The sequence below is a fragment of the Papio anubis genome, chromosome X, assembly GCF_008728515.1.
Source record: "Papio anubis isolate 15944 chromosome X, Panubis1.0, whole genome shotgun sequence".
Taxonomy (NCBI): domain Eukaryota; kingdom Metazoa; phylum Chordata; class Mammalia; order Primates; family Cercopithecidae; genus Papio; species Papio anubis.
In genome coordinates this window covers 75,461,078-75,470,082 of record NC_044996.1, presented here as the reverse complement: position 1 = coordinate 75,470,082, position 9,005 = coordinate 75,461,078, and positions in this window count along the sequence as shown.

The following is a 9,005-nucleotide window of genomic DNA, read 5'->3' as shown; positions in this document are numbered from 1 at the left end:
CCTCCCATGCCTGGCTAGGCAGGTCCCACGCCCACAGAGCCTTGCTCACTGCTAGCGCAGGAGTCTGAGATCAACCTACTATGCTGCAGCTTGACGGGGGGAAGGGCATCGGCCACTGCTGAGCCTCGAGTAGCTTATCCTGTAAACAAAGCGGCTGGGAAGCACGAACTGGGTGGAGCCCACTGCAGGTCAGCAAGGCCACTGACTTTATAGATTCCACCTCTGGGAGCAGGGCATATCTGAACAAAAGGCAGCAGACAGCTTCTGCAGAATTAAACATCCCTGTGGGACAGCTCTGAAGAGAGCACTGGTTCTATCAGCATGGCGTTTGAACTCCGAGAATGGACAAATTGCCTCCTCAAGCAGGTCCCTGACCCCTGTGTACCTCACTGGGAAACACCTCCCAGTAGTGGCTGACAGACACCTGAAACAGCAGGTGACCCTCTAAAATGAAGCTTCCAGAGGAAGGATCAGGCAGCAATATTTGCTGTTCTGCAGCCTCCGCTGGTGATACCCAGGCAAACAGGGTCTGGAGTGGACCTCTGGCAAACTCCAACAGACCTGCAGCTGAGGAGTCTGTTAGAAGGAAAAGTAACAAACAGAAAGGAATAGCATCAACATTAACAAAAAGGACATCCACACCAAGACCCCATCTGTAGGTCACCAACATCAAAGACCAAAGGTAGACAAAACCTCAAAGATGGGGAGAAACTAGAACAGAAAAGTTGTAAATTCCAAAAAACAGAGCACCTCTTCTCCTCCAGAGGAGATCTCAGCTCCTCGCCAGCAACAGAACAAAACAGGATGGAGAATGAGTTTGACGAGTTGACAGAAGTAGGCTTCAGAAAGTCAGTAATAACAAACTTCTCTGAGCTAAAGGCGCATGTTCTAACCCATCGCAAGGAAGCTAAAAACCTTGAAAAAAGGTTAGACGAATGAGTAACTAGAATAAACAGTGTAGAGAAGACCTTAAATGACCTGATGGAGCTGAAAACCATGGCACGAGAACTTTGTAATGCATTTACAAGCTTCAATAGGTGATTCCATCAAGTGGAAGAAAGGATATCAGTGATGGAAGATCAAATTATTGAAATAAAGTGAGAAGACAAGATTAGATAAGAAAGAGTGAAAACAAAAGAACAAAGCCTCCAAGAAATATGGGGCTATGTGAAAAAACCAAATATATATTTGAATGGTGTACCGGAAAGGGACAGGGAGAGTGGAACCAAGTTAGAAAACACTCTTCAGAATATTCTCCAGGAGAACTTCCCTAGCAAGGCAGGCCAACACTCAAATTCAGGAAATACAGAGAACACCACAAAGACACTCCTTGAGAAGAGTAACCCCAAGACACATAACTGTCAGACTCACCCAGGTTGAAATGAAGGAAAAAATGTTAAGGGCAACCAGAGAGAAAGGTCGGGCTACCTAAAAAGGGAAGCTCATCAGACCAACAGCTGCTCTCTCGGCAGAAACCCTACAAGCCAGAAGAGAGTGGGGGCCAATATTCAACTTTCTTAAAGAAAAGAATTTTCAACCCAGAATCTCACATCCAGCCAAATTAAGCTTCATACGTGAAGGAGAAATAAAATCTTTTACAGACAAGCAAACGTTGAGAGATTTTGTCACCACCAGGCCTGCCTTACAAGAGCTCCTGAAGGGAGCACTAAACATGAAAAGGAGCAACTGGTACCAACCACTGCAAAAACATACTAAATTGTAGAGACCATCAATGCTACGAGGAAACTGCATCAATTAACGGACAACATAACCAGCTAACATTATAATGACAGGATCAAATTCACACATAACAATATTTACCTTAAGTGTAAATGTGCTAAATGCCCCAGTTAGCAGACACAGACTGGCAAATTGGATAAAGAGTCAAGACCCATCACCGTGCTGTATTCAGGAGACCCATCTCATGTGCAAAGATGCATATAGGATCAAAATAAAGGGATGGAGGAAGATCTACCAAGCAAATGGAAAGCAAAAAAAAGCAGGGGTTGCAATCTTAGTTTCTGATAAAACATACTTTAAAGCAACAAGATCAAAAGAGACAAGGCCATTCCATAATGGTAAAGGGATCAATTCAACAAGAAGCGCTTACTATCCTAAATATATATGCATCCAATAGAGGAGCACCCAGATTCATAAAGCAAGTCATTAGAGACCTACAAAGAGACTTTGACTCCCACGCAATAATAATGGGAGGCTTTAACACCCCACTGTCAATATTAGATAGCTCAAAGAGACAGAAGAGGATATCCAGGACTTGAACTCACTTCTGGACCAAGTGGACTTAATAGACATGTACCTAAGTCTCCACACCAAATCAACAGAATATACATTCTTCTCAGTTCCATATCGCACTTATTCTAAAATTGACCACATAATTGGAAGTAAAGCACTCCTCAGCAAATGTAAAAGAACAGAAATCACAACAAACTCTCTCTCAGAACACAGTGCAATCAAATTAGAACTCAGGATTAATAAACTCACTCAAAACCACACAACTACATAGAAACTGAACAACCTACTCCTGAATGACTACTGGGGGTAAAATAACAAGATGAAGGCAGAAATAAAAATGTTCTTTGAAACTAATGAGAATAAAACACAACGTACCAGAATCTCTGGGACACATTTAAAGCAGTTTGTAGAGGGAAATTTATAGAACTAAATGCCCACAAGAGAAAGGAGGAAAAATCTAAAATCGACACCCTAACATCACAGTTAAAAGACCTAGAGAAGCACGAGCAAACAAATTCAAAAGCTGGCAGAAGGCAAGAAATAACTAAGATCAGAGCAGAACTGAAGGAGATAGAGATACAAAAAAACCCATCAAAAAATCAATGAATCCAGGAGACGGTTTTTTGAAAAGATCAACAAACTAGGTAGACTGCTAGCAAGATTAATAAAGAAGAAAAGAGAGAAGAATCAAATAGACACAATAAAAAATGGTAAAGGGGATATCCCACGGATCCCACAGAAATACAAACTACCATCAGAGAACACTATAAACAACTCTACACAAATAAACTAGAAAATCTAGAAAAAATGGATAAATTCCTGGACACATACACACTCCCAAGACTAAACCAGGAAGCAGTAGAATCTCTGAATAGACCAACAACAGGTTCTGAAATTGAGGCAATAATTAATAGCCTACCAACCAAAAAAAAGTCCAGGACCAGACAGATTCACAGCCGAATTTTACCAGAGGTACAAGAGGAGCTGGTACCATTCCTTCTGAAACTATTCCAATCAATAGAAAAAGAAAGAATCCTCCCTAACACATTTTATGAGGCTAGCATCATCCTGATACCAAAGCCTGGTAGAGACACACACAAAAAAGAGAATTTTAGGGCAATATCCCTGATGAACATCGATGCGAAAATCCTCAATAAAATACTGGCAAATTGAATCCAGCAGCACATCAAAAAGCTTATCCACCATGATCAAGTGGGCTTCTTCCCTGGGATCCAAGAGGCTGGTTCAACATATGCAAATCAATAAATGTAATCCATCACATAAACAGAACCAACGACAAAAACCACATGATTACCTCAATAGATGCAGGAAAGGTCTTTGACAAAATTCATCAGCTCTTCATGCTAAAAACTCTCAATGAACTAGGTATGATGGAATGTATCTCAAAATAATAAGAGCTATTTATGACAAACTCACAGCCAATATCATGCTGAATGGGCAAAAACTGAAAGCATTCCCTTTGAAAACCGGCACAAGACAAAGATGCTCTCTCTCATTACTCCTATTCAACATAATGTTGGAAGTCTGGCTAGGGCAATCAGGCAAGACAAAGAAATAAAGGTATTCCATTAGAAAAGGAGGAAGTCAAATTGTCTCTGTTTGCAGATGACGTGATTGTATATTTAGAAAACCCCATAATCTCAGCCCAAAACCTCCTTAAGCTGATAAACAACTTCAGCAAAGTCTCAGGATACAAAATCAATGTGCAATAATCACAAGCATTCCTACACTCCAATAATAGACAGAGAGCTAAATCATGAGTGAACTCCCATTCACAATTACTACAAAGAGAATAAAATACCTAAGAATCCAACTTACAAGGGATGTGAAAGACCTTTTCAAGGAGAACTATAAACCACTGCTCAACAACATAAAAGAGGACACAAACAAATGGAAGAACATTCCATGCTTAAGGATAGGAAGAATCAATATCATGAAAATGGCCACACTGCCCAAGGTAATTTATAGATTCAGTGCTATCCCCATCACGCTACCACAGATTTTCTTCACAAAATTAGAAAAATACATTAAACAGGCTGGCGGTGGCTCAAGCCTGTAATCCCAGCACTTTGGGAGGCTTGAGCGGTAGGATCACGAGGTCAGGAGATCAAGACCATCCTGGCTAACACGGGTGAAACCCTGTTAAATACAAAAACTAGCAGTGAGGTGGCTGAGGTGCCTGTAGTCCCAGCTAGGCTGAGGCAGAAGAATGGCGTGAACCGGGAAAGTGAACTTGCAGTAAACTAGAGATCAGCCCACACTGCACCTCCAACCTGAGAAGGGCAGGCAATTCAAATACAAAAAAAAAAAAAAATACATTAAAGTTCATATGGAACCAAAAAAGATCCCGCATAGCCAAAGAAAATCTAAACAAAAAGAACAAAGCTGGAGGCATGGCCTTTACCTGACTTCAAACTATACTACAAGGTTACAGTAACCAAAACAACATGGTCCTAAGTACAGGCAGACAATAAACCAATGGAGACAGAACAGAGGGCCTCATACATCTACAGCCATCTAATCTTTTACAAACCTGACGAAAACAAGCAATGGGGAAAGGATAGCCTATTTAATAAATGGGCTGGGAAAACTGGCTAGCCATACGTAGAAAGCTGAAACTGGATGTCTTTCTTACACCTTATACAAAAATTAACTCAAGGTGGATTAAAGACTTAAATGTAAGACCTAGCACCGTAAAAACCCTAGAAGAAAATCCAGGCAATACCATTCAGAACATAGGCATGGGCAAACGTTTCAAGACTAAAACACCAAAAGTAATGGCAACAAAAGCCAAAACTGACAAATGGGATCTAATTTAACTAATGAGTTTCTGCACAGTGAAAGAAACTATCATCAGAGTGAACAGGCAACCTACAGAATGGGAGAAAATCTTTGCAATCTACTCATCTGACAAAGGGCTAATATCCAGAATCTACAAAGAACTTAAAAAAATTTACAAGAAAAAAAAATCCATCAAAAAGTGGGCAAAGGATATGAACAGACACTTCTCAAAAGAAGACGTGCGTGCAGCAAACAGACATCTGACAAAATGCTCGTCATCACTGGTCATCAGAGAAATGCAAATCAAAACCACAATGAGATACCATCTCATGCCAGTTAGAATGGCAATGATTAAAAAGTCAGGAAGCAACAGATGCTGGAGAGGATGTGGAGAAATAGGAACGCTTTTACACTGTTGGTGGGAGTTAAATTAGTTCAACCATTGTGGAAGACAGTGTTGCGATTCCTCAAGGATTTAGAACTAGTGATCTTGACCCAGCAATCCCATTACTGGGTATATAGCCAAAAGATTATAAATCATGCTACTATAAAGACATATGCACATGTATGTTTATTGTGGCACTATTTGCAATAGCAAACACTTGGAAACAACCCAAATGTCCTTTAATGATAGACTGGATCAGGAAAGTGTGGCACATATAGACCATGGAACACGATGCAGCTATAAAAAAGGATGAGTTCATGTCCTTTACAGGGACATGGATGAAGCTGGAAACCATCATTCTAAGCAAACTATCACAAGGACAGAAAACCAAACACCTCATGTTCTCACTCGTAAGGGGGAGTTGAACATTGAGAACACATGGACACAGGGCAGGGAACATCACATACTGGGGCCTGTCAGGCGGTGGAGGGATGGGGGAGGGATAGCATTAAGAGAAATACCTAATGTAAATGACGAGTTGATGGGTGCGTGACTTGCGCCGTATACCTATATAACAAAACCTGTCACGGTTGTACCCCAAGGGCATAAAATATAATAAAAGGGCCAGGCAGCAGTGGCTCAAGCCTGTAATCCCAGCACTTTGGGAGGCGAGATAAGAGGATCAAGGTCAGGAGATCGAGACCATCCTGGCTAACAGATAGAAACCCGTCTCTACTAAAAATACAAAAATAAGCTGGTGGCTGGTATAGTCTCCCAGCTACTGGGGAGGCTGAGGCTGGAGAATGAACCAGGAAGTGGAGCTTGCAAAGAGTGAGCTGAAGGATCAGGCCACTGCACTCAATATGAGCCTGAAGCTGAGAGACTCATCTCAAAAAAAAAAAAAAAATATATATATATATATAATAAAAAGATATAAAATAGAAATATGCATGAAAATAGCAAAGGCCAATTTTAGTGGCTCCCACACAGGTAATCCTGCTTTTGGGAGGCTGGCTGGGCTTGGTCACCTGAGATCAGGAGTTCAAGACTAGACCCCAGCCAAGATGGCCAGAGCCATCTCTACTAAAATATAAAAATTAGCCAAGTTAGTGATTGGGTGCCTGTAATCCCAGCTACTCAGAGCCCTGAGGCAGGAGAATCATAACCCTGGGGAGACGGAGGTTGCAGTGAGCAGAGATTGCACCACTGCACTCCCGCTTGGGCAACAGTGAGACTCAGTGAAAAAAAAAAAAGTGAATAAATAAATTAAATTCACCAAAAAAAAGTAGGTTTCCTTTTGCAGACTGCTTCTGGTACTTACAACTTCCTCTCCAAATTCTAGTCTTGTGAGAAAAACAGACTTTGACTTCGCATCAACAAAATGCTTCGACTAAGGTCATTACAACCTTACAACAAAACCTAGACCCTCAGGAATGGGAATAAATATTTGTTCTATTCAAAGACACTGCAGCTGCTTTGCAGGAACTATTTGGCTCCACTCAAGGAATTTACCCCTCTAAGTGACAAAAAATGGGCTTACTCATGATGGGCCAAGTGATACTCATACTCCCAATACAGCCTGTATCCCACCTGGATACTACTTAAGTGGACATCAGGCTTACCCTCATCTGCCACTAACTTAGCCTGGAGAATATGGATGAATGATAGAGAATCGAGATATTTAGAACTAGTACCTCTCCATGTTTACATGGGGAAGAAGTCCAGAAACCTTCAAGATGAGGTGAGCACAAACTACTTGGGAGAATTCCCAAAAGAGATCACTGACTCTCTCTTTTTGCATACTATGCTGGCTACAATTCACACAGCAGAAATAATACAACTAGAAAAGGTGGTGCAGAATTTTTCTCCGGACCTGGAAGAAGTCACAAATGGAACAATTTCTACTCTGGATGCCCCCCAAAAACTACTCTAAATCTGTTAGCTAGAGTTTTCATGGACAATTGCACAGCCCTTGATTTCCTCTTAGCTATCCAAAGGAGAGCTCACATAGGAGTAAATACATCTCGCTGCACCTGTGTAAATATTACAGGGCAAGTGGAACCGTTTATGGTAAATTAAAAGAAAATAAACTCATCTGGATATCTAAGGCAGACCCAGCTGGATTCTGGGACATGCTTTCATTGCCTAGGCTTTATAACCTAGACACCATTGGCTTGGAGATCTGCAGCAAGGGCTAATAATCATTTCATTTCTGTTAATTGCCTGTCTTGCAGTTTCTCAATGTATCATGTCTAGCATCTAAAATGCTACTGTGTAGTTTTGAGAGATCTCCTTGATACTGATTTCTATTTTTATTGTACTGTGGTTCAAGAGTACACTTGGTATGATTTCAATTTCTTTGAGTTTATTGAGACTTGCTTTATGACTGAGCACGTGGTTGATCTTAGAATATATTCTGTGTGCACATGAGAAGAATGTATATTCTGTGGTTGTTGGGTGGAGTGTTTCATAGAGGTCTATTATGTCCAGATAGTCAAGTGTCAAGTTTAAGTCCAGGGTTTCTTGATTAGTTAGTGTTCTGCCTCAGTGATCTGTCTAATGCTGATAGTGGGGTGTTGAAGACTCCCACTACTATTGCGTGGTTGTCTAGTCTTCTTATAGGCCAAGAAGAACTCATTTTATGAATCTGGGCTCTCCAATATTGGGTGCATATATATTTAAGATAGCTAAGGCTTCCTGTTGGATTGTCATGTAATGCCCTTCATTGTCCTTCTTAATTTCTATTGGTTTAAAGTCTGTTTTAGCCGGGCGCGGTGGCTCACGCCTGTAATCCCAGCACTTTGGGAGGCCGAGGCGGGCGGATCACAAGGTCAGGAGATCGAGACCACGGTGAAACCCCGTCTCTACTAAAAATACAAAAAATTAGCTGGGCGCGGTTGTGGGCGCCTGTAGTCCCAGCTACTCGGGAGGCTGAGCCAGGAGAATGGCGGGAACACGGGAGGCGGAGCTTGCAGTGAGCTGAGATCGCGCCACTGCACTCCAGCCTGGGCGACAGAGCAAGACTCCGTCTCAAAAAAAAAAAAAAAAATAAAAAAAATAAAGTCTGTTTTATCTGACATAAGAAGAGTGACTCATGTTCTTTTTTGTTTTCCATTTGTGTAGTAGATCTTCTTCCACCCTTTTATTTTGAGCCTGTGGGTGTCATTGCATGTGAGATGGGTCTCTTGAAGACAACAGATGGTTGCATCTTGTCCTTTTATCCAGCCTGCCACTCTGTGTCTTTTCAGTGGGGTGTTTAGCCCATTTACATTCAACGTTAGTATTCTTATACGGGATTTTGATCCTGTCATCATGATGTTTGGTGGTTGGTATGTGGACTTGACTGCGTAGTTGCTTTATACTGCCTGTGAGCTATGTGCTTAAGGGTGCTTTTGTGGTAGCAGGTGTCATTATTTTGATTCCATGTTTAGCACTCCCTTAAGAACCTCTTGTAATGCTGGCCTAGTGGAAATGTATTCCCTCTGCATTTGCATGTCTGAGAAGGATTTTATTTCTCCTTCACTTATGAAGCTTTGTTTGGCAGCATATGAAATTCTTGGCTGGA